This window comes from Coregonus lavaretus (genome assembly GCF_964263955.1).
Source record: "Coregonus lavaretus genome assembly, chromosome: 15".
Taxonomy (NCBI): domain Eukaryota; kingdom Metazoa; phylum Chordata; class Actinopteri; order Salmoniformes; family Salmonidae; genus Coregonus; species Coregonus lavaretus.
In genome coordinates this window covers 46,514,000-46,538,582 of record NC_140002.1, presented here as the reverse complement: position 1 = coordinate 46,538,582, position 24,583 = coordinate 46,514,000, and the positions used below count along the sequence as shown (strand labels likewise).

General features: G+C 45.8%; 1 long non-coding RNA gene across 1 annotated transcript in view; it reads right to left on the bottom strand.

Annotated features, from left to right (window-relative positions):
- Positions 1–1,886: 1,886 nt before the first annotated feature.
- The window catches only part of LOC311142797, a 111,841-nt gene continuing 89,144 nt past the window's right edge, over positions 1,887–24,583 (bottom strand). The window contains exon 3 of the long non-coding RNA XR_014614386.1: positions 1,887–3,761. This is a non-coding gene — a long non-coding RNA (uncharacterized lncRNA). The remainder of the gene's footprint in view (positions 3,762–24,583) is intronic.

Here is a 24,583-nt window from a genome sequence, read left to right as displayed (position 1 = left end):
GGACAGCAGAATGGGATAGGGAGAGATTGAATATGTCTGTAAACACACCAGCCAGCTGGTCTGCACATGCGCTGAGGACGCGGCTAGAGATGCCGTCTGGGCCGGCAGCCTTGCAAGGGTTAACATACTTCAATGTCTTACTCACGTCGGCCATGGAGAAGGAGAGCCCACAGTCCTTGGTAGTGGGCCGTGTCGGTGGCACTGTGTTATCCTCAACGTGGGCAAAGAAGGTATTTAGCTTGTCCAGAAGGAAGACATCGGTGTAAGCGACGTGGCTGGTTTTCCTTTTGTATTCTGTGATTGTCTGTAGACCCTGCCACATACGTCTCGTGTCTGAGCCGTTGAATTGCTACTCCACTTTGTCTCTATACTGATGTTTTGATTGCCTTGTCTGATTGCCTTGTGGGGTGAGTAGCTATGCTATTTGTATTCTACCATATTCCCAGTCACTTTGCCATGGTTACATGTGGTGGTTCGTGCTTTCAGTTTTGCGCGACTGCTGCCATCTATCCACGGTTTCTGGTAAGGGTAGATTTTAATAAACACAATGGGGACAACATCTCCTATACACTTCCTGATGAACTCAGTCACCGTTTCAGTGTATTGGTCTACATTATTTTCGCAAGCTACCCGGAACATATCCCAGTCCGCGTGATCAAAACAATCTTGAAGCGTGGATTCCGATTGGTCAGACCAGCATTGAAATATCCTTAGCACGGGTACTTCCTGTTTGAGTTTCTGCCTATAGGAAGGGAGGAGCAAAATGGAGTCGTGGTCAGATTTCCCTAAAGGAGGGCAGGGGAGGGACTTATAACCATTCCAGAAGTTCGAATAGCAATGGTCGAGAATTTTAGCAGCCCGAGTACAACAGTCGATATGTTGATAGAACTTCAGCAGCCTAGTCCTCAAATTTGCTTTGTTAAAATCCCTGGCTACAATAAATGCATCCTCAGGATATGTGGTTTCTAGTTTGCATACAGTCCAGTAAAGTTCTTTGAGGGCCGTCGTGGTATCGGCTTGAGTGGGGATATACACGGCCGTGACTATAACCGAAGAAAATTATCTTGGGAGATAATACGGTCGGCATTTGATTGTGAGGTATTCTAGGTCGGGTGAACAAAAGGACTTGAGTTCCTGTATGTTACTACAATTACACCATGAGTCGTTAATCATGAAACACACACCTCTGCCCTTCTGCTTCCCGTGAGAGCTATTTATTTCTGTCTGTGCGATGAACTGAGAACCCATCTGGCTGGACCGATTTTGACAGAATATCCAGAGAGAATCATGTTTCCGTGAAACAAAGTATCTTACAGGCCCTGATGTCTCTGGAACGAAATCCTTGCCCTGAGCTCGTCGACCTTGTTATCCAAAGACTGAACGTTAGCGAGTAATATACTTGGAAGCGGTGGGTGATGTGCGCGCCTCCTAAGTCTCCTCTGCCGGCGATGTTTTGGGTCAGCTTGTGGAATCAGTTAAATTGCCCTGGGGAGAGCAAACCAAGGATCTACTTCGGGAAAGTCCTGGTCGTAATGCTGGTGAGTTACCGCCGCTCTGATATCCAATAGTTTTTCCCGGCTGTATGTAATGATACAAAACACTTTCTGAGCTAATAGTGTAAAAAATAATACATTAAAAAACATCTTCGTCGGTGCCAGGTAGGAAAACGAATGTGAAGATATTTACATACACAGCCCTGATTGGCTGATAGGATGGTCTAGAGACCACCTTCTTACACAGGTGAACAGTCATTGGTTGATTATAAATCAGATCACATTGTGACGTCATGATGTGGGCCAAAACTTTCCATCACACCTGAACAGGATGAAATTCCAGACATTTTTTTTCCAACAGCTCTTACACAAAAAGGGCATTATCATACTTTTCACAATTTCAGATTTTTATTTAGACCTCACAGTGTGCCGAAATATAATTTAAAAAATACAGGAAAATCATGCATTTAAATGGACTGCCCCTTTAAAATCTCATGGTAATTCCTCACTAATTTCTTGTCTGTTTTTTTGCACATTGGCTTAAACAAAAAATTTACTACAGTGAAGGACAATTGTTAGAATCATTCATACACCAATTGAAATTATCCCTTTATTTAGGAAAGAGCATGGCAACCTTGCCTGAATACAGGTTCAGACGAATATGATTGTGGTGGTTGACAATAAGATAATGGGGCCATCCTTGAGTAAATATTGAGGTATCAAACTTTTGTCACGAAAAAATATATTAAAGCAAGTTTTTATATTCTTTATCGAATGTTACCTTCAATAACAAGCCGAGGTTGATACGCTGCACTACTATTCTGTATGACAATCGAACAAGACCTTCCAAATGTGTCCGTCTGACATTTATTGTATACCCTCTTATCAGTTGAGAAAATATTGGATATGGCACAATGAAGTGGCGAAGATGCCCGTTAGTTGTATAACCCTTATATGACTCATATACTTTTGCCACTCAATATCAAACTCTGAAAGGGAGGAGAGAGAATAGTACATTGGTTATTACAATGCCTTATTGTGTTTTCACATTAGCGTATATTCTTTATTTTCAAGAGGTAATCATTCAATGTATAAGTTTCCGCCATTAGTATCAAACAATAAATATTTCATTTCAGATATGTCTGTCTGCCTATCTTCCTGATTTCTGAATTGTAATATAAAAATGTACCTATACAGACTTTGCAAATACTATCTGTTACCACTTAAAATGTCAGAGTGTGAGTACGTTTGTTGAAGAAATACTGCAATGCAGAATTGCAACAAAAAAAAGTTAAAATGTATTTAAAACTGGCCATTGCTCTTATATAAAGACAACAATTGAATAACTGCTATAGAGAAAGTCACCCCAGTGGATAGTGCAAAAGGTATAATTCAACAATGAATAAGACAACAACAGTCAAATGAAAGGTCACATGAAATTGACAGTAAATCAATTAACTCAATGAGGTCTGCAGAGCCACCTTGTCTCTCTACTCCCTACAGAAACACAACACACCTCTTGTTTAAGGTGTGTTACAGAAATGATAGGCCGCGTGACATTCAAAAAAATATAGAAAAGGTCATTCAATTGTCATTGCGAAATGTAAATAATGACAAAACAAAACATGGCTCGAAAAATGATGCATTATGCAAATCCGCCAAGTATGTGGAAGGAATAGCAAATAGAAAATAGCAAAGAAATTCCAATTCAATATGTTGCTGGTAGGTCATATTAACAAAGCCTTTTTGACATGTAGGTTATTTTTGATTTGAAAAAAACATGTTTCGTTTATGTACATCACTACACTATCTTTCAGAACAATCGCTGTAGAATATTTTTCACAAGCTGAGGGTGAATATACACATGAGGGAGAGATTTAATTTACTTTATTTATGTTACCGTACTTATCTCCCAGAAATATAGGAATTCACAAGTACCGTTAAAAACAATATAGGTAATATAAGGTAAGGTCAGTTGAACATGAGAGAATGAGAGGTACAGAATCATAGGTCCAGTTTCGCACTTATCACGACAAACCAAGACCAAGTGAGAAATTAATTGAGAAATTAATAGGAAAATAGAGAAATACGAAAAGAGAAATGCCAACGTACTGGTGTGGTAGTGGGTAGCCAATGGTGTGGGCTGGAGCCGACATGGTGTGGGAACCAAAGGGCTGGTCAGTCATCGTCTCTTCGTCTGGCATCAAAATGGAGTCAGGCTTGGTGGACAGAGTAGGCCGGCTCCTTCAGCGAAAATAAAGCAGAGACCTGGAACAACACACACATAAATCATTACAACCACATTGTGAACAGAGCAGAGAGTCTTTCTGACCCCCTGAAACCAGATACACACACACACACACCCAGACACACACACACACATACAACACACAGTCACAAACACGTCCCAATGTCGGTACACCCAAAAAAGAGTTCAGAAACTACTAGCGAAAAAAGCCCAAATACAACAGCACTGTTTAAACAAGAGAATATCGCCAAATCACCGGCAGAAAGTGAAGCTAAGATACTGTCTCCCTCTTTCTTTCTTCCTTCTTTCACCCTCCTGTCCCGCTGTCCTATCCTTAATAGCGGAGGTACAAAACCCAAACCCCCAAGATGGAGTTTGAAAAAATCTACGGCGAGCTAGAGACGGCGTAAGGTTGAATGCAGACGGTGAGATGTGGTCGAGGAGGAGCTGATGTAGCTGCACAGGGCTGGCTACAGAGAAAGTGGAATTTGTGACCATGCAAAGGAAAGGGTGGTGTTTTATTTTTTTGGGGGCGCTGCTTCATTCTGCCAGTTTTTTTTTTTTTTATCCCAGCAGGGTCCTTGGCTGCGGTTCTGACTCTCCTTAGCTGTGCCAAAATGTTGGACGTTTCCTTTTGTCTTAAACTCCCCTGAATTGAATCAAACAAGGGGATGACAAAAAGATATCGCAGGGGAAAAATTGACCCACAAATGTTAAAAACAGAGCAAAAGTTAGAGAAGAAAATAGCAGGGAAAGAAAGAGAGAGAGAGAAAGAGAGTGTAAGAAAGTACAATATCAAAAATAATAGAAGCTTAACAGAAGATTGAGAAGAAGAAAAAACTAAGATCTAAGGAAAAGTGAAGACTGAAAAGGACTGCTTTTCGCACCGGACTTTTCTCTGCAAACATGTCTCCCATCTCTCCCCAAACGCCAGCGAGCCAGCTGCCTAGCGAGTCTCCTCACCTCTCCTCCGCCCTCTCCATAACAGAGCAGCCTTCGCCTCAGCCCTAGCCTTTCCAATCTACGCCACGTAGTGAGAGACAGAGAGAGAGAGAGAGAGAGAGAGAGAGAGAGAGAGAGAGAGAGAGAGAGAGAGAGAGAGAGAGAGAGAGAGAGAGAGAGAGAGAGAGAGAGAGAGAGAGAGAGAGAGAAAAAGCAGCCACTTTTCTCTCCCCTTTCCAAAATGGCTGAGGGCCGGGGCCAGACAGAGACAGAGGGAGAGCTACAGCTAGCGGAGAGGGAGAGTAGCGCTCGTCACGAGAGGGCTGTCTCACCCCGCCTCACCCCTTCTCACCCTGCTGCTGCTGTAACAGAGCAACTCTCTCTCTCAGTCTCCTTCCTCACACACCCTTTGTCCCATTCACTCACTGTCAGGCCAGAGCAATGGCGCACAGTTGTGTCGTCACCCCATAGGAAGAAGCCTTAGTCAGCCTGGACCAGCCTGCCATGCAGGGAGGATGCTGCTAGTAGTGCCAGTAGTGCCTGGCTGTATGATGATGCTAGAATCTGGCAAAATATTATCAGCCTATCTGGCACGCAGTCTGGCAGTTCCATGTAGCTAATCTCCACCTGATGCACTGATATGTCTTTCTGTCTGTCTGGTTTTGTGTCTTTCTCTGTCTGAATGTATAACCCATATCTTGAACCTTTTCAAACCTGTCCAGGTTAGGAAAAGCACAGAGATTCTGGATCAAGAGGGAGTCATTTCAGTGTCACACGTGCTAACACCCAATTTCTTCCCCATGTTTAGGGGGACATATTTACCAAGCTGATAAAATGTCGGCCGATACACATTTTCAACACGTGACACTTACAATTTAAAAACAATAAATAATAATACTATTTCATCAGTGTGTTTCTCTCTGTTTTGGTTTGGCAGTAAATCTGTAGCTACATGAAAACATGAAAATTGCAGACTAGTAGGCTAGGTTATTGTTCATCCACATTTTGGACATTTTCTATCAATTATAAATGTTCCGGCATTTTAAATGACTACCTCAAGACCTTAAAAATCCCATCTGTGCCATTTCAGTCTATTGGAAGGTATCTTTACATGTCTGAATGTAGTAACATAAATGTTCTTCCAAAGACTCACTTGCCTTAACTATGCTCCAGTCCTTACAATGAATAGGCCTGAATTTAAATTATATTGAATGGCAAAATGTATGTTCCCTACAATACAATAAAAATACACTGTTATTTTGCAGTGAGCAGGGTCTAAAAAAATTGAAATAAATAGGAAAGTAAAATATATTTTTGTACACACACCATACATGAACCACACACACACACACACACACACACACACACACACACACACACACACACACACACACACACACACACACATATATATACAGCTGCGGAAAAAATTAAGAGACCACTGCAAAATTATCAGTTTCTCTGGTTTTACTATTTATAGGTATGTGGTTGGGTAAAAATAACATTTTTGTTTTATTCTATAAACTACTGACAACATTTCTCCCAAATTCCCAAAAAAAATATTGTCATTTAGAGCATTTATTTGCAGAAAATGACAACTGGTCAAATTAACAAAAAATATGTAGTGTTGTCAGACCTCGAATAATGCAAAGAAAATAAGTTCATGTAAATTTTTAAACAACACCATACTAATGTTTTAACTTAGGAAGAGTTCAGAAATCAATATTTGGTGGAATAACCCTGATTTTATATCACAGCTTTTATGCGTCTTGGCATGCTCTCCACCAGCCATTCACATTAATGTTGGGTGACTTTATGCCACTCCTGGCGCAAAAATTCAAGCAGCTCGGCTTTGTTTGATGGCTTGTGATCATCCATCTTCCTCTTGATCACATTCCAGAAGTTTTCAATGGGGTTCAGGTCTGGAGATTGGGCTGGCCATGACAGGGTCTTGATCTGGTGGTCTTGATTGACCTGGCTGTGTGGCATGGCGCATTGTCCTGCTGGAAAAATCAATCATCAGAGTTGGGGAACAATGTCAGAGCAAAAGGAAGCAAGTTTTCTTCCAGGCCAACCTTGTACGTGGCTTGATTCATGCGTCCTTCACAAAGACAAATCTGCCCGATTCCAGCCTTGCTGAAGCACCCCCAGATCATCACCGATCCTCCACCAAATTTCACAGTGGGTGCGAGACACTGTGGCTTGTGGGCCTCTCCAGGTCTCCGTCTAACCGTTAGACGACCAGGTGTTGGGCAAAGCTGAAAATTGGACTCATCAGAGAAGATGACCTTACTCCAGTCCTCTACTGTCCAATCCTTATGATCTTTTGCAAACCTCAGCCTGGCTCTTCTTTGCTTCTCATTGATGAAGGGCTTTTTGTAGCTTTGCACGACTTCAGCCCTGTCCCTAGGAGCCTGTTTCGAACCGTCCTCGCCGTGCACTTCACCCCAGCTGCCGTTTGCCATTCTTTTTGTAGCTCACTTGATGTCATCCTACGGTTGTTGAGTGACATTCGAATGAGTTGGCGGTCATCCCGGTCAGTAGAGTCGTTTTCGCCCTCTGCCAGTCTGTAGCTTTGTTGTCCCCAATGTTGACCTTGTTCTTAAGAACCGCCGTCTTTGAAATTTTAAGGATGGAAGCAACCTGACGATCACTGTATCCCTCTGCCAGTAAAGCCAGAATTGAACCGTTCTTTTCCTCACTCAAAACGTTCCTTTTCAACTCTTTTGGCATGGTCAATAGTTATTTTTGATTAATATAACTTTTGAGGTACTATTATCACTGTTTTTGCCATACATGTAGATATGCTGATTTAAGAATGATTGTGCAGTCGTCTCTTAATTTTTTCCACAACTGTATATACACACATATACATACACCCCCACCTACAAGTGAAATAACCTATTTTAAAGCAAAGTGTAAGGGAGAAGCTGGGTAAATAATAATGGGAGGTCTCTCTGTCATCCAGTCTGCCTGAGTCTGAGTCTGCCTGGCTGAGCCCTGCCAAGGGCCTGCTGTCTCCTCTCCTCCACAGCCACAGACTCACACAGCCACCACTTGAATCTCAATGAACACATTTGACTTTCAGGACACATATTGCCAAGTCCCCTGGCTGGCTGTCGCAGTGCCTAGACTAAGTCTCAAATGGTACCCCATCCCCCATAGGCCCTGGTCAACAGTAGTGCACTATATAGGGAATAGGGTGCCATTTGGGCAGGCTAGTCTACATGGAGAACTAAGGCCCGGCTCCCTCTGGAGCAGACGTCGGAACAAAGAGGGAGGCAGACATGGGCACAACCCCAGACTAAGGCCCCGTACAGCACTCCCTAGAACGTGCCAGAACCCCCAGAGCACAAAGGCCAACACCCCTTTGGGGAGAGGGGTGATGGAGAGTTGGGAGAGAGGGTGGCAGATAGACATGGTCGGCACAACCCCAGACACCACTGAACCCCAAGAACCCCCTAGAACCACCCAGAATCCACAGGGAACAAAGACTAACACCCACCAGGACCCAGCCAACATCAAGGGGTAAGGGAGAGAAGGAGAGAAAATGAGAAAAGAGGGGTCAGAGACCCAAAAGGCCATAAACACTAGAAGCAATGAGTAATATACTGTAATATATTGTAATATATTGTGCAATAAATGAAATACCAGTGCTAACATGAGAATGCAAAAATTGGGCAGCAATAGACCAACATTCTTTACAACTTAGGCTAACTATCAATGGGAAACCAGTCTGAAATTTTTTAACAGTGTTAGTACATTTTACATTTATTCAGAGTGAGTTACAGGAGCAATTAGGGTTAAGGGCCTTGCTCAAGGGCACATCAACAGATTTTTCACCTAGTCAGCTCGGGGATTTGAACCAGCAACCATTTGGTTACAGGGCCAATGCTCTTAACCGCTACCACACAGATATAATGTAAGAGCAACTTACTGTACAGTGTAATGTGGAGCAATTATACTGTTTCTTTAAAGCAGTCTTGTGTTCCTGTTACAGTCTTGTGTCCCAACTGGCACCCTATTCCCTATATAGTGCAATACTTTTGACTGATGAGTGCAGGTCTATCTTTGTTTTCCAACATGTCTCTCTGTGCTCTGAACTCTTTGTTCTTTCCGGTAACTGATGAGTCATGTCCACTGAGGCCCAGAGAGTGAACACACTGGTTACAACCACATAATAGAAAACAACTACGTCACAAAGACAGACAGACGCAAAAAGACTAACGAACCATCACAACCAGGGAGAGGACAGTTATAAAAAATATATATATTAGATAATGATATAACCACAACTTCCAGGGATTTCAGATTTGAGAAAAAAATCTAAAAATTGTGAAACTATGACCAAAAAGTAAAGAAGAACTGGTTGTGTGATGGCAAAGCCATCTGTATCGAGTTTGTTAACTACTGTAGCTAGCTGCCTACTTTACCAAATGACACGCAACATCTGTTGGTAACGAAGCCAACATCCAGTTCTAGAAATCATGCTTGATTCTCTCTCTCTTGTTCTGTTCATTTACCCCTCCCTCATGCCCTCTCTAACTTCTTCCGTTGCTTGCCATATTATCCAAAACTCTAGCGCTCTTAACAGAAAAGTGAATTAGAGACAAAGGACGAGAGGACAGTAGAAAGCCAGTAAAGGGATAACACAGCTGCTTAACAACTTTGTTCCGTCATAGCCTCATCTCATCTCCTCTCTCTTTGCATGGTGATCTCTGTCACGGATTCAGCCGAGGCTGCTCCTCCTCCTTGCTCGGGCAGGCTTCTGCGTTCGTCGTCCCCGGAGTACTAGCTGCTGCCGATCGATGTTTCGGTGTTTGTCTTGTTTGGTCTTTATTGTTTACACCTGTTTCCCATTATGTTTTATTGTGTTCCCTTTATAACCCTCTGTTTCTCATTGTGTATTGTGTGTTATTGTTTTTGGTCTTTGCGGCAGTTGCCCATGTGTGCGGGTCTTGTTATTTCCCTCGCTGTTCGAGGTTGCCAGTGTACTTTGTTTTGTTGCACTGAATCCAGTAAAGTTTCTGCCAGTAGCTCGGTGTCCTGCTCTTGACTTCGCCTACCGCATACACGTCGCTTTGACAGAATAACGCACCTAATTGACATGGAGTCAGCAGGAGCGGCGGTGCCAGCTGGATCAATAGAAGAGCGCGTAGAACAACAAGCGGCTATGATCCAGGCTCTCGGCACCACCATGGAACAGGTGGTGAAAACTGTGGAGCGATGGGAAAGAAGAAGTTGGTCTACACCTCCTCCGATGATACCACCACCATCAGCTATGCCCATCGCTTCATCTCCGGGGTCCAGCGGGATTCGACTCTCGCTCCCGAGGGCTTATGATGGCACAGCTGCCGGGTGTCAGGGTTTCCTGCTCCAGGTGGAACTCTACTTGGCAACCATCCAACCGGCGCCCTCGGGATACGAGAGCGTGTCCGCCCTCATCTCCTGTCTGTCCGGCAAGGCGCTGGAGTGGGCCAATGCCGAGTGGGGGGGAATAGACGCCGACACAGTCAACTATGCGGAGTTCACCCGCCGCTTCAGGGCAGTATTCGATCATCCACCAGAGGGTAAGGCGGCGGGTGAACGTCTATTCCACCTTCGACAGGGGAGGAGGAGCGCGCAGGAGTTCGCACTGGACTTCCGGACACTGGCTGCCAACGCGGGATGGAATGAGAGGGCCCTCATCGACCACTACAGATGTAGCCTGAGGGAGGACGTGCGTCGAGAATTGGCCTGCAGGGACACCAACCTAACCTTCGATCAACTGGTGGACATGTCGATTCGCTTGGACACCCTGTTGGCTACCCGCGGACGTCTGGACTCGGGGCCGTCCATTCCATCCCCCAGCACTTCCGAGCCGATCCCGATGGAGCTCGGAGGTGCTGTTACTAGGAGAGAGACCAGGAGAGAGGCCGTCCCCTGCACCAACTGTGGCCGCAGAGGACACACTGCTGGTCGGTGCTGGGGAGGGTCTCCTCGGAATCGAGGCAGTAGGCCGCGCACTGATGAGTCATTACAGGTGAGTAGGCGCCCAACTCAACCAGAGCTCCCTGTTGCGCATATGTGTATTAAAGTTGTGTTTCCCGAGGTTTCTCCTCATTCCCAGCATAAGGCGCTAGTCGATTCAGGCGCAGCTGGGAATGGTATCGACCGCCATTTCACCCATAAGTTAGGGATTCCTATAGTTTCAGTGGATGTGCCCTTCCCTATTCATGCCCTAGATAGTCGCCCTTTGGGGTCTGGGTTGATTAGGGAGGTCACGGCGCCGCTCAGGATGAAAACGCAGGAGGGCCATGAGGAGATAATTCGGTTGTATTTGATTGACTCTCCTGCGTTTCCCGTGGTGCTGGGGCTTCCCTGGTTGACGTCTCATGACCCCAACATTTCATGGCAACAGAGGGCTCTCAAGGGATGGTCTGATCAGTGTGTCGGGAGGTGTGTGGGTGTTTCCGTAGGGGCCACGACGGTGGAAAGTCCGAACCAAGTTCCCACCATGCACATTCCACCTGAATATGCCGATTTTGCTCTCGCCTTCTGTAAAAAGAAGGCGACTCAATTACCACCCCATCGACAGGGGGATTGTGCGATAAACCTCCAAGTAGGCGCTGCGCTACCACGTAGCCATGTGTATCCTCTGTCTCAGGAGGAGACGGCGGCTATGGAAACATATGTCGCCGAATCGCTGAGACAGGGATACATACGGCCGTCCACTTCCCCTGCGTCCTCGAGTTTCTTTTTTGTGAAGAAGAAAGATGGGGGTGTACGCCCGTGTATTGACTACCGTGGTCTCAATCAGATCACCATCAAATATAGCTATCCTCTCCCTCTGATTGCTAGTATGACGGAGTCATTACACGGGGCGCGATTCTTCACAAAATTGGATCTCAGGAGCGCGTACAACCTGGTGCGCATTAGGGAGGGAGATGAATGGAAGACAGCATTCAGTACCATCTCAGGTCACTATGAGTACCTCGTCATGCCATATGGGTTAATGAATGCTCCTTCAGTCTTCCAATCGTTTGTGGATGAGATTTTCCGGGACTTACATGGACAGGGTGTAGTGGTGTATATTGATGACATTCTAATATACTCCGCTACCCGCGCAGAGCATGTGTCCCTGGTTCGTTGGGTGCTTGGTAGGCTGTTGGAGCATGACCTGTATGCAAAGGTGGAGAAATGTCTGTTCTTCCAGGAGTTCATCTCCTTCCTGGGACACCGGTTGTCCGCGTCAGGGGTGGAGATGGAGATTGACCGTGTTTCAGCCATGCGCAATTGGCCGACTCCCTCCACAGTGAAGGGGGAGCAGCGGTTCTTGGGTTTTGCCAAATACTACCGGAGGTTTATCCGGGGCTTTGGGCAGGTAGCAGCTCCCATTACCTCTCTGCTAAAGGGGGGTCCGGTGCGTCTGCAGTGGTCGGCTGAGGCAGACAGGGCTTTTGGGCATCTGAAGGACCTGTTTACCTCGGCTCCGGTGCTGGCGCATCCGGATCCCTCTTTGGCGTTCCAAGTTGAGGTGGATGCATCCGAGGCTGGGATCGGTGCTGTACTGTCTCAGCGCTCGGGTACGCCACCTAAACCCCACCCCTGTGCTTTCTTTTCTAAGAAGCTCAGTCCGGCGGAGCGCAATTATGATGTGGGGGACAGGGAGCTGTTAGCTGTGGTGCAAGCCCTGAAGGTGTGGGGGCATTGGCTTGAGGGGGCTAAACACCCTTTTCTCATTTTGACTGACCATCGTAACCTGGAGTACATCTGGGCGGCGAGGAGGCTGAACCCTCGCCAGGCTAGGTGGGCTATGTTTTTCACCCGATGTGTGTTTACGCTCACCTATAGACCAGGGTCACAGAACGCTAAGGCAGACGCCCTGTCCCGACTATATGACACAGAGGAGAGGTCCATTGAGCCTACTCCCATACTTCCGGAGTCTTGTCTGATGGCACCGGTGGTATGGGAGGTTGATGCGGACATCGAGCGGGCGTTACGTACCGATCCTACTCCCCCACAGTGTCCAGAGGGTCGGAAGTACGTGCCGCTCGAGGTTCGTGATCGATTAATATATTGGGCTCACATGTCACCTTCCTCTGCCCATCCTGGTATTGGACGGACAGTGCACTGCCTTAGTGGAAAGTGCTGGTGGCCCACTTTGGCTAAGGACGTGAGGGTATATGTTTCCTCCTGCTCGGTGTGCGCTCAGTGTAAGGCGCCTAGACACCTACCCAGAGGGAAATTACAACCCCTACCCGTTCCACAATGACCGTGGTCTCACCTCTCGGTGGATTTCGTCACGGACCTTCCCCCCTCCCAGGGGAATATGACGATCTTGGTCGTTGTTGATCGGTTTTCAAAGGCCTGCCGTCTCATTCCTATGCCAGGTCTCCCTACAGCCCTACAAACTGCTGACGCCCTGTTTACACACGTCTTCCGGCACTATGGGGTACCTGAGGATATAGTGTCTGATCGGGGTCCCCAGTTCACCTCTAGAGTCTGGAGGGCGTTTATGGAAAGTCTGGGGGTCTCGATTAGCCTTACCTCAGGGTTTCACCCCAAGAGTAACGGGCAGGTGGAGAGAGTGAACCAGGATGTGGGTAGGTTTCTGAGGTCCTATTGCCAGGACCGGCAGGGGGAGTGGTCGGAATATGTCCCCTGGGCAGAAATAGCCCAAAACTCACTTCGCCACTCCTCAACTAACCTTACGCCTTTTCAGTGTGTGCTAGGTTATCAGCCGGTCCTGGCACCTTGGCATCAGAGCCAGATCGAAGCCCCTGCGGTGGACGAGTGGTTTCGGCGCTCGGAGGAAACCTGGAACGCTGCGCATGTCCATCTAAAGCGAGCGATCAGGCGGCAAAAAGCGAGCGCAGATCGCCACCGCAGTGAGGCTCCGGTGTATGCACCGGGAGTTCGGGTCTGGCTCTCGACCCGAAACCTGCCCCTTCGCCTGCCCTGCCGGAAGCTGGGTCGGCGGTTTGTGGGGTCATTTAAAGTCCTGAGGAGATTGAACGAGGTATATTATAGGTTACAACTGCACATTAATTACCGCATTAACCCCCTGTTCCATGTGTCTCTCCTCAGGCCAGTAGTAGCTGGTCCACTCCAGGAGAGTGAGGTACGAGAGGCTCCTTCGCCACCGCTGGACATCGAGGGGGCTCCGGCGTACTCAGTCCGTTCCATCTTGGATTCGACGCGTCGGATGGGGGGCCTGCAGTATCTCGTGGAGTGGGAGGGGTACGATCCGGAGGAACGGTGCTGGGTCCCTAGGAGGGACATCCTAGATCCCTCCATGTTGAGGGATTTCCACCGGAGTCATCCGACTCGCCCTGCTCCGCGTCCTCCTGGCCGTCCCCGAGGCCGGGGTCGGCGCACGGCTTGAGCCGCGCGTCAAGGGGGGGGGGGGTACTGTCACGGATTCAGCCGAGGCTGCTCCTCCTCCTTACTCGGGCAGGCTTCGGCGTTCGTCGTCCCCGGAGTACTAGCTGCTGCCGATCGATGTTTCAGTGTTTGTCTTGTTTGGTCTTTATTGTTTACACCTGTTTCCCATTATGTTTTATTGTGTTCCCTTTATAACCCTCTGTTTCTCATTGTGTATTGTGCGTTATTGTTTTTGGTCTTTGCGGCAGTTGCCCATGTGTGTGGGTCTTGTTATTTCCCTCGCTGTTTGAGGTTGCCAGTGTACTTTGTTTTGTTGCACTGAATCCAGTAAAGTTTCTGCCAGTAGCTCGGTGTCCTGCTCTTGACTTCGCCTACCACATACACGTCGCTTTGACAATCTCATCTACTGCCTCTCCTACAGACAGACAGTCTTGGAGCATTGTTGCCTGTATCTGAGAGACCGTCTTGGAGCACTGTGCGCCATGTAGCGAAGACTGGGTTGATACCATCTTGGAGTACTACAAGGATAACGTTGCGTCTCCTTTAAGTTGGTGGCAGCTCAGTTGTCACTAGTTTTTGTGTTTCAAAGCACTTCATTTTAATAGTGTACTGCCTGTAGCTAAGACTGGAGACTGGGTTAGAGAAGTCAACTTAATAAAGGACCTGACTGAGATCAGTTGTTTCAGTTTAGACCAAATTAAAGAGGTAAAGGCTTTTGTGTTTGACATGGACCTTAAAACCTGTTAAATTTTTGGGTCAGGAAATAGAAAGTGATATACAATGAACACAAATTAAAATGCAACATGCAAATTTTACTAAATTACAGTTCATATAAGGAAATCAGTCAATTGAAATAAGATCATTAGGCCCTGATCTATGGATTTCACATGACTGGGAATACAGATACGCATCTGTTGGTCACAGATACACTACATGACCAAAAGTATGTGGACATCTCATTTCAAAATCATGGGCATTAATATGGACTTGGTCCCCCCTTTCCTGCCATAACAGTCTCCACTGGTCTGGGAAGGCTTTCCACTAGATGTTGGAACATTGCTCCGGGGACTTACTTTCATTCAGCTACAAGAGCATTAGTGAGGTCGGGCACTGATGTTGGGCGATTAGGCCTGCTCACAGTCTGTGTTCCAATTCATCTCAAAGGTGTTTGATGGGGTTGAGGTCAGGGCTCTGTGCAGGCCAGTCATGTTCTTCCACACCAATCTCAACAAAACATTTCTCTATCGACCTCGCTTTGTGCACGGGGGCATTGTCATGCTGAAACAGGAAAGGGCCTTCCCCAAACTGTTGCCACAAAGTTGGAAGCAGATAGTCATCTAGATTGTCATTGTATCCTGTAGCATTAAGATTTCCCATCACTGGAACTAAGCGGCCTAGCCCGAACCATGAAAACAGCCCCAGCCCATTATTCCTCCTCCACCAAACTTTACAGTTGGCACTATGCATTCGGGCAGGTAGTGTTCTCCTGGCATCCGCCAAACCCAGATTTGTCATCAGACGGCCAGATGGTGACGTGTGATTCAATACTCCAGAGGACGAGTTTCCACTGCTCCAGAGTCCAATGACAGCGAGCTTCACACCACTCCAGCCGACGCTTGGCATTGCGCATGTTGATCTTAGGCTTGTGTGCGGCTGCTCGGCCATGGAAAGCCAACTGACATTGCTTCCAGAGGCAGTTTGGAACTCGGTAGTGAGCGTTGCAACCGAGGACAAAATATTTTTACGCGCTAAGTGTCTTAGCACTCGCCGATCCCTTTCTGTGAGCTTGTATGGCCTACCACTTCGCGGCTGAGCCGTCGTTGCTCCTAGACGTTTCCACTTCATAATAACAGCACTTACAGTTGACCGGGGCAGCTCTAGTAGAGCAGAAATTTGATGAACTGACTTGTTGGAAAGGTGGCATACTATGACGGTGCCATGTTGAAAGGCACTGAGCTCTTCAGTAAGGCCACTCTACTGCCAATGCTTGTCTATGGAGATTGCATGGCTGTGTGCTCGATGTTATACACCTGTCAGCAACAGGTGTGGCTGAAATAGCCAAATCCACTAATTTGAAGGGTTGTCCACATACTTTTGTATATATAGTGTACTTTAAAAAAGGTAGAGGTGTCGATCAGAAAACCAGGTAGTATCTGGTGTGATCATCATTTGCCTCATGCAGCGCGACACATCTCCTTCGCATAGAGTTGATCAGGCTGTTGATTGTGGCTTGTGGAATGTTGTCCCACTCCTCTTCAATGGCTGTGCGAAGTTACTGGATATTGGCAGGAACTGGAACACGCTGTCGTACATGTCGATCCAGAGCATCCCAAACATGTTCAATGGGGTGGTCTGGTGAATCTGCAGGCCATGGAAGAACTGGGACATTTTCAGCTTCCAGGAATACATCTTTACGACATGGGGCTGTGCATTATCCTGCTGAAACATGAGGTGATGGCAGTGGATGAATGGCACGACAATGGGCCTCAGGACATCTTCACGGGATCTCTGTTCATTCAAATTGCCTTCAATAAAATGAAATTGTGTTCGTTGTCTGTAGCTTATGCCTGCCCATACCATAACCCCACCGCCACAATGGGGCACTCTGTTCACATCAGCAAATCGCTCGCCCACACGACGCCAAACACCGTCTGCCATCTGCCCTGTATAGTTAAAACTGCGATTCATCCGTGAAGAACACACTTCTCCTGCATGCCAGTGGCCATCGAAGGTGAGCATGTGCCCCTATGAAGTCAGTTACGACGGCGAACTGCAGTGAGGTCAAGACCCTGGTGAGGACGACGAGCATGCAGATGAGGTTCCTTGAGATGGTTTCTGACAGTTTGTGCAGAAATTCTCCGATTGTGCAAACCTACAGTTTCATCAGCTGCCCAGGTGGCTCATCTCAGATGATCCTGCAGGTGAAGAACCCGATTTGGAGGTCCTGGGCTGGCGTGGTTACACATGGTCTGTGGTTATGAGGTCGGTTGGACGTACTGCCAGATTATTTTAAAGTGATAATGCCAGAGAAGCTGGTGTTTGGAGGATATATTGGCACATCTCGGGCCGGCAAACCGTGCCAATATATCGTCCAAACACCGGCTTCGAGGGCATTATCACTTTTATACAACCGGTTACGAACATATTCAAATAATGATTGACATATTTTCATTAAAAACATTATTTTGATTAATTTATTCATACTATTTCATCCTTCCAGAAGATATCGTTCCGACACAAATCTAGGGTTGCTACCGAAGCCGGCTGGTCATTCATTCTTTTTGTTCTGTATCTATGGACGCTACCCAGTCGTTCAGTCTTTTTGTTCTGTATCTATGGACGCGACGCAGTCATTCGTTCTAAATGTTTTGTTGCAGTCGTTCGTTCTAAATGTTCCATTGCCATACTGGCTGGCAACGTTCTTATCTCTTGCTTGCTAGCTAGCCAACTATAGCTAACTTACAGTCACGTTCAACCAGAATAACAGCAAAGTAGTAGCTGCATTTGCATTTGTTTAAGCTATTTTCTAGTGACATTTATTTCGATACATCCATAACTATGAGCTAATAAGGAGCGATTTCACCTGGCATAGAAAATGTGCTCACTCGTCAGGACATTGTTGTTCAGAGGAGCTAGCCAACAACACAGCTAAAACAATCACTTCAAACTGAAGCTGGAAAGACTGCAAACTAGCTGTATATATCCATAAAAATGATGCCAGTTGATTTATGATTTCAATTGGTTGAGAAACGCGGCCTGCCTGCCTGTCTCATCCCAACTCCCGACACGTTCATTACTATGGGACAGCTGGAGATCGAATTTGAGTATTGAAACAATGTTGCAAATGTCGAAGAGACAGACAGCAAGGTTTATACAAATCTCCGCTGTTGAAAACTAAATGTTAGTCTAAAAGAAATGTGAGATAATTTATAGATGCTTTTTATAGTGGAGATCAAGTTTATAAATAGCCTGGCTAGGCTGATGAGACAGTGGATTGCACAGTCAGATGGAACAGAGTCAATAGGCATTTTAAAGTCATAGATTTAGCCGGTGGTAACTTGTGGAATAGACACCGGCTGGAATGTGGTTTTAACCAATCAGCATTCAGGATTAGACCCACCCGTTGTATATAAAATGACATTGGAGGCGGCTTATGGTAGAACAATGAACATTAAATTATCTGGCAAGAGCTCTGTTGGAGATTCCTGCAGTCAGCACACCAATTACACAATATCTAAAAACTTGAGACATCTGTGGCATTGTGTTGAATGACAAAACTGCACATTTTAGAATGACCTTTTATTGTCTCCAGCACAAGGTGCACCTGTGTAATGATCATGCTGTTTAATCATCTTCTTGATATGCCACACCTTTCGGGTGGATGGATTATCTTGGCAAAGGAGAAATGGTAACTAACAGGGTTGTAAACAAATGTGTGCACAAAATTTGAGATAAATAAGCTTTTTGTTCATATGAAACATTTCTGGGATCTTTTATTTCAGCTCATGAAACATGGGACCAACACTTTACATTTATTTTATTTATATTTTTGTTAAGTGTATCATTTGAAAGCTACAGCCCTTGTCTTTTTGGAAATTGAACTTAAATCTTAATACTGGCAATGTCATAAGAATCTTCTGTAGTAGTCACATTGTTTCTGACACCTTTATCAGAATCCCACAGTTCCTACCTTTCTAAGAGTACCAAGCATATGTTTGTAGGATTTGTAGTTTTGAAACCTAAATGTAATTTATGAGGGTAGTATACAATATTACGAGTCGTTTAGAAAATGCCACCAGAGGGCGCCATAGATCAAGAGCCTTACTGGACTCATCAGGACAGAGTAGATATTGTCTGTCTCTTTATTTCAATATTTCCTTATGGATATGCAACACATGCACATCAAAATCAATTAGTTAGCACCTCTCAAGGAATAAAGTAGAGCGATAATGTGTGTGCATGCGTGCGGGCGTGCGGGCGGGCGTGCATGCATGCACATGCTCTCTTCCTGGGTTCTGGCAAAATTAAGGCAGTTATACAATTTTAAAAACATTACAATACATTCATAACAGATTTCACAACACACCATGTGTGTGCCCTCAGGCCCCTACTCCACTACCATATATCTACAACACAAAATGTGTACGTGTGTGTAGAGTGCGTATGTTATCATGTGTGTGTATGCATGTGTATACTGCTTCCACCCGCTCTCCCCCTCTCCCCCATTCAGTTATTCTGCTCATGCACTCCTGCGGCACCCTTTCTCCACTCCTCCTACTAATCCACACGTCAGACAGCCTGGGATGCCATTTCTCGCCAGCCACTCCCACAATGCATTGCTTCTACTCCAGCTTTCTCTGTCTGGGCCAGGGTCTGGACACGGCACACACACACACACACACACACTTTATTTGGAGTGTCCCCCGTAGATGGTCTACAGATGCACAAACTATCAACTGCAACTGTGGACAGGCCTCCAATGATGGACAAGCCGGTCACAGGCTAAATCTACACACGACTTCCACCAATAGTAGTAAGTCTGGGCAGGCACAGACAGACTACAATATCCGCTTAGTCCAATATTGAAGTTGGAGTTGACAATAGATTGGCTAGATGTTCCAATTCCTCCACTATCTCCAGTTGCCATTGACTAGGATAAAAGCATACATTTAAACTCTAATAACGATACTAAGTTCTGTTGGCTTTGTTGTTTTGTCTCCGAAAATATGTGGGGAAAAAAGCACCCATTCGAGCTCCCAAAAGCACATTGTCGAGAACTAGTGGAGAAATTCAGTGAAATTCTTCTCCTCTTGACTGCCAGTTTAAAAGAAGAACCCTGACACCCCAAAATATCAAGAGTATACTCCACCCACAGAATTATATCTTTGTGATGTGATGTTCATTCTACAGTGCTTTTTATAGTTTAAAAACACATTGATTGATTTTCTTGTTAACTACAGACTATTCTTCCAGATGCTTCCAAAAACAAACTAGCCCAAAAAGGTGAGAGACAACACCAGGGAGGGAGGGAGGGAGGGTGAGAGAGGAAGGAAGGGAGATCTAAAGGTTGTAAGAAGGGGGGACCTAATTACTATATTAATCCGTTTGTAATTTCTATTCATCTACAGGAGCCGGTGCCTTGGTGTTAATCACTCTGAAAACAATGCTGCTTGCTGCTGCCAAGACTACAGCAATATTAACACATCATATCTCACATGACAGGCAGACAGGGAGAGGAGAGAGAGAGAGAGAGAGAGGCAGAGAGAGAGTGTCTGAGAGAAAAGAGAAAGACAGAGAGAGAGAGGTGGGGGGGGGGAGAATGGGCAAAGAGAGAAAGAGAAGGAGCGTGTGAGTGTGAGAGAGAGACAGAGAGACAAACAGATGGAGAGAGATGGAGAGTGAGAGAGAGGCAGAGAGAGAGAGAGTGTGAGAGAAATAGATATACAGAGAGGGATAGAAGAATATAGAGATAGCCTGCCTGTGAAGCTGTGAGGGAGAGTCAAGCCCTGATGAAGAAATGCAGGGATTTGCAGTGAAATTAAACGGACTAATGCCATTAATCTAGCCAATGGAGCAGCTCCACTTTGGGAGAGGGGGAGAGGAAAGGGAGAGGGAGAAGGGGAGGATGATAGGAAGGAACAGAAGAGGGGTGGAGGAGGTAGGGGTCCCTGGGACTTGTAGAGGATTGCATTTCTCTTTCATGGGATGACAGTGTTCTGTAGGCAGGATGGAGGAGAATGGAGGATAAGTACCTGGAGACAATTTGGGACATGAAACACTCCTGTCTTGGAGTTTACTTCTCTCTCTCTCTCTCTCTCTCTCTCTCTCTCTCTCTCTCTCTCTCTCTCTCTCTCTCTCTCTCTCTCTCTCTCTCTCTCTCTCTCTCTCTCTCTCTCTCTCTCTCTCTCTCTCTCTCTCTATCTCTCTCTCTCTCTCTCTCTCGTTACATTTCAGCTGAGGGGTTGGAGATTGCCCACAGAGGCTCTTTTCAGACACCCGTCTCCTGTCTGTCTGTCTGTCTGTCTGTCTGTCTGTCTGTCTGTCTGTCTGTCTGTCTGTCTGTCTGTCTGTCTGTCTGTCTGTCTGTCTGTCTGTCTGTCTGTCTGTCTGTCTGTCTGTCTGTCTGTCTGTCTGTCTGTCTGTCTGTATGTCTGTCATCTATCTGTCTGTCTGTCTATCTGTCATCTATCTGTCTGTCTGTCCCTACTGTCGTCTCCCCCTCCCTCCGCTTCTCCCCCTTGTCTCTCTCCTCCCCTCCTCTCTCTCTCTCTCTGTTTAATTTTGAACCCTGCTCTGGTAGACAGGGATGGAGAGAGTAGGGAGAGAGAGCAGAAAGAGAGGGGTAGCTCCATGGTTACCTGGCATCGGGCCATCTCATTACACCGCCAATTGATTCTGGCCTGCCGCCACATCCGTTCCCCCTCCCTCCCTCCTCCCCTCCTCCCCACTGAACCCCCAAACCCCCCACCAGCCAGCCAGCCACCTTCCCATCATGCACCTTGCTCAGACTGACTGCAGTGCGGGAGGAATTCAGAGCTCACACACACATACCAAACACCACACACAAAAACACAAATTTAGTTCACAGAGACACTAACCCGTCTCACTCACAGTCTCACAAAGCTCAGAATCCACAGAACAGGCAAACAAACGCAAATATACAGTGAGCAAGCTTTTGCCAAAAGAGTGATAAAACCAATTGCACCCCCCAAAATGTCACAAATCACCATATTGTGTACAGAGGTGTCAGAGGCAACTGGTAACATTTCCCTTTGATCTGAGAAGGAGCTAAACAGATGAGATACTTGAATGCCCAGATTGTCTTAAAAGTTCAAGCAGATAAGCCTCTTCTTCTTACAGAATGAACCAACAGCAGGGTACTTGCATCCTAGAGATAACAGTCCATTGAAAAGCTTTAGCAGCCATTGCATCCCTGTGTACATAACTACAAAATACAGGTACTACTACTACTGCTACTACTACTACTACTAATAATAATAATAATATATGCCATTTAGCAGACACTTTTATCCAAAGAGACTTACAGATGTGGTATCTTAAATTGATCACTCTGTTGTTGCAGAGAATTGTCAGGCGCCGCAGGAAATGCAAATGAGCCTCGTTATTTACATAAATTTACTGAAAACCTGCAGTTCTCTCTCTCTCACTAGATCTCACACCTAAACCTTATGCCTACTATAGCTTATCAAAACAAATTTATGTTCTAAATTGTCACTTTGAAGAACCCATTTTGGTTCCAGTTAGAACCCTTTTGGGTTCCATGTAGGAGACTTTCCACAGAGGGTTCTACATGGAACCCAAAAGGGTTCTATGTGGAACCAAAAAGGGTTCTCCCTGGAACCCAAAATGATTATCCTATGGGGACAGCTGAAGAACTCTTTTGGAAACATTTTTTCTAAGAGTATATGCAACCAAGATGCTTGGGAGAGAAAGGATTCTCTGCTTTAACTTACACATAAACCTTGAGACCAAACATCCAGTTCCATAAACTGTACAACACACTGCATGGATTGTTAGACACTGCATAATCTCTCGTGGACAGACGCATGTAACAAAACTGGTATCGTAGCATCTGTCAACAGACTTTGGGATGCGATGACCAACCAACGACCCCGTGCGCAGGATCATTTGGGCAGATCACGATTTCACAGGTGTTCGTATATTTCGATTTTGCAAGGGGGAAGGGAGATTTGGCCCATAGAACTGCCCGTAACTTGCAAAGAGAGGTTGGTGGAGTCACCACCCTGCTTCCGCTCCTCGTTCTAGTATCTTTTCTAATACCTCTGCCCCCAGAACTTAACCGAGCATCTGATGGAATTCCACAATATTTTAGTTCTGGGTTTGGGAGATTAGACACTGCATGGACTGAATGGATTGTTAGTAGACAGAAAGAGCTCAAACAAGAACCAGACCATTCTCCATACACAGTGCCATCTTTTTTTCGCAAGCCAATTGAACCAATCACAGGCCAGCCACTGTGACACATATCCATCAAATGTATTTATAAAGCCCTTTTTACACCAGCAGATGTCCCAAAGTGCTCTACAGAAACCCCAAACAGCAAGCAATGCAGATGTAGAAGCACGGTGGCTAGAAAAAAACTCCCTAGAAAGGCAGGAACCTAGGAAGAAACCTTGAGAGGAACCAGGCTCTGAGGGGTGGCCAGTCCTATTCTGGATGTGCCGGGTGGAGATTATAAGAGTAGATGGCCATTTAAGGCCAGATTGTTCTTCAAGATGTTCAAACGTTCATAGATGACCAGCAGGGTAGAATAATAATCACAGTGGATGTAGAGGGTGCAACAGGTCAGTACCTCAGGAGTTAATTTCAGTTGGCTTTTCATAGCCGAGCATTCAGAGGTCGAGACAACAGGTGCGGTAGAGTGAGAGAGAGATCATTACTATTTTCATGAATGTGTCAAGAGATACAGGATTTAAAAACTTGAGTGTTTCCATTGATCCTAGGTCCTGGCAGTTCTGTGCAGAATCAGGACAACTGAGCTTTGGAGAAATACGCAGATTCAAAGTGGAGTCCGTAATTTGCTCTCTAATGATCATGATCTTTTCATTGAAAAGTTCATGAATTTATCACTGCTGAAGTGAAAGCTATCCTCTCTTGTTGAATGCTGGATTTTAGTTAGCTTTGCGACAGTATCAAAAATAAATGTTGGATTGTTCTTATTCTCCTCAATTAGGTTGGAAAAATAGGATGATCGAGCAGCAGTGATATTGCGCGGTACTGTCTTTCAAATAAAATAAAATAAAATAAGGTGTAGACCTTACAGTGAAATGCTTACTTACAAGCCCTTAACCAACAATGCCGTTTTAAGAAAGAATAAAATAAAATAAAGTAACAAATTATTAAAGAGCAGCAGTAAAATAACAATATCGAGGCTATATACAGGGGGTACCGGTACAGAGTCAATGTGAGGGGGCACCTGTTAGTCGAGGTAATTGAGGTAATATGTACATGTAGGTAGAGTTATTAAAGTGACTATGCATAGATAATAAACAGAGAGTAGGTATAAATAGTCTGGGTAGCCATTAGATTAGATGTTCAGGAGTCTTATGGCTTGGGGGTAGAAGCTGTTTAGAAGCCTCTTGGACCAAGACTTGGCGCTCCGGTACCGCTTGCCGTGCGGTAGCAGAGAGAATAGTCTATGACTAGGGTGGCTGGAGTCTTTGACAATTTTTAGGGCCTTCCTCTGACACCGCCTGGTATAGAGGTCCTGGATGGCAGGAAGCTTGGCCCAAGTGATGTACAGGGCCGTACGCACTACCCTCTGTAGTGCCTTGCGGTCGGTGGCTGAGCAGTTGCCATACCAGGCAGTGATGCAACCAGTCAGGATGCTCTCGATGGTGCAGCTTTAGAACCTTTTGAGGATCTGTGGACCCATGCCAAATCATTTCAGTCTCCTTAGGGGGAATACGTTTTGTTGTGCCCTCTTCACGACTGTCTTGGTGTGCTTGGACCATGTTAGTTTGTTGGTGATGTGGACACCAAGGAACAACCT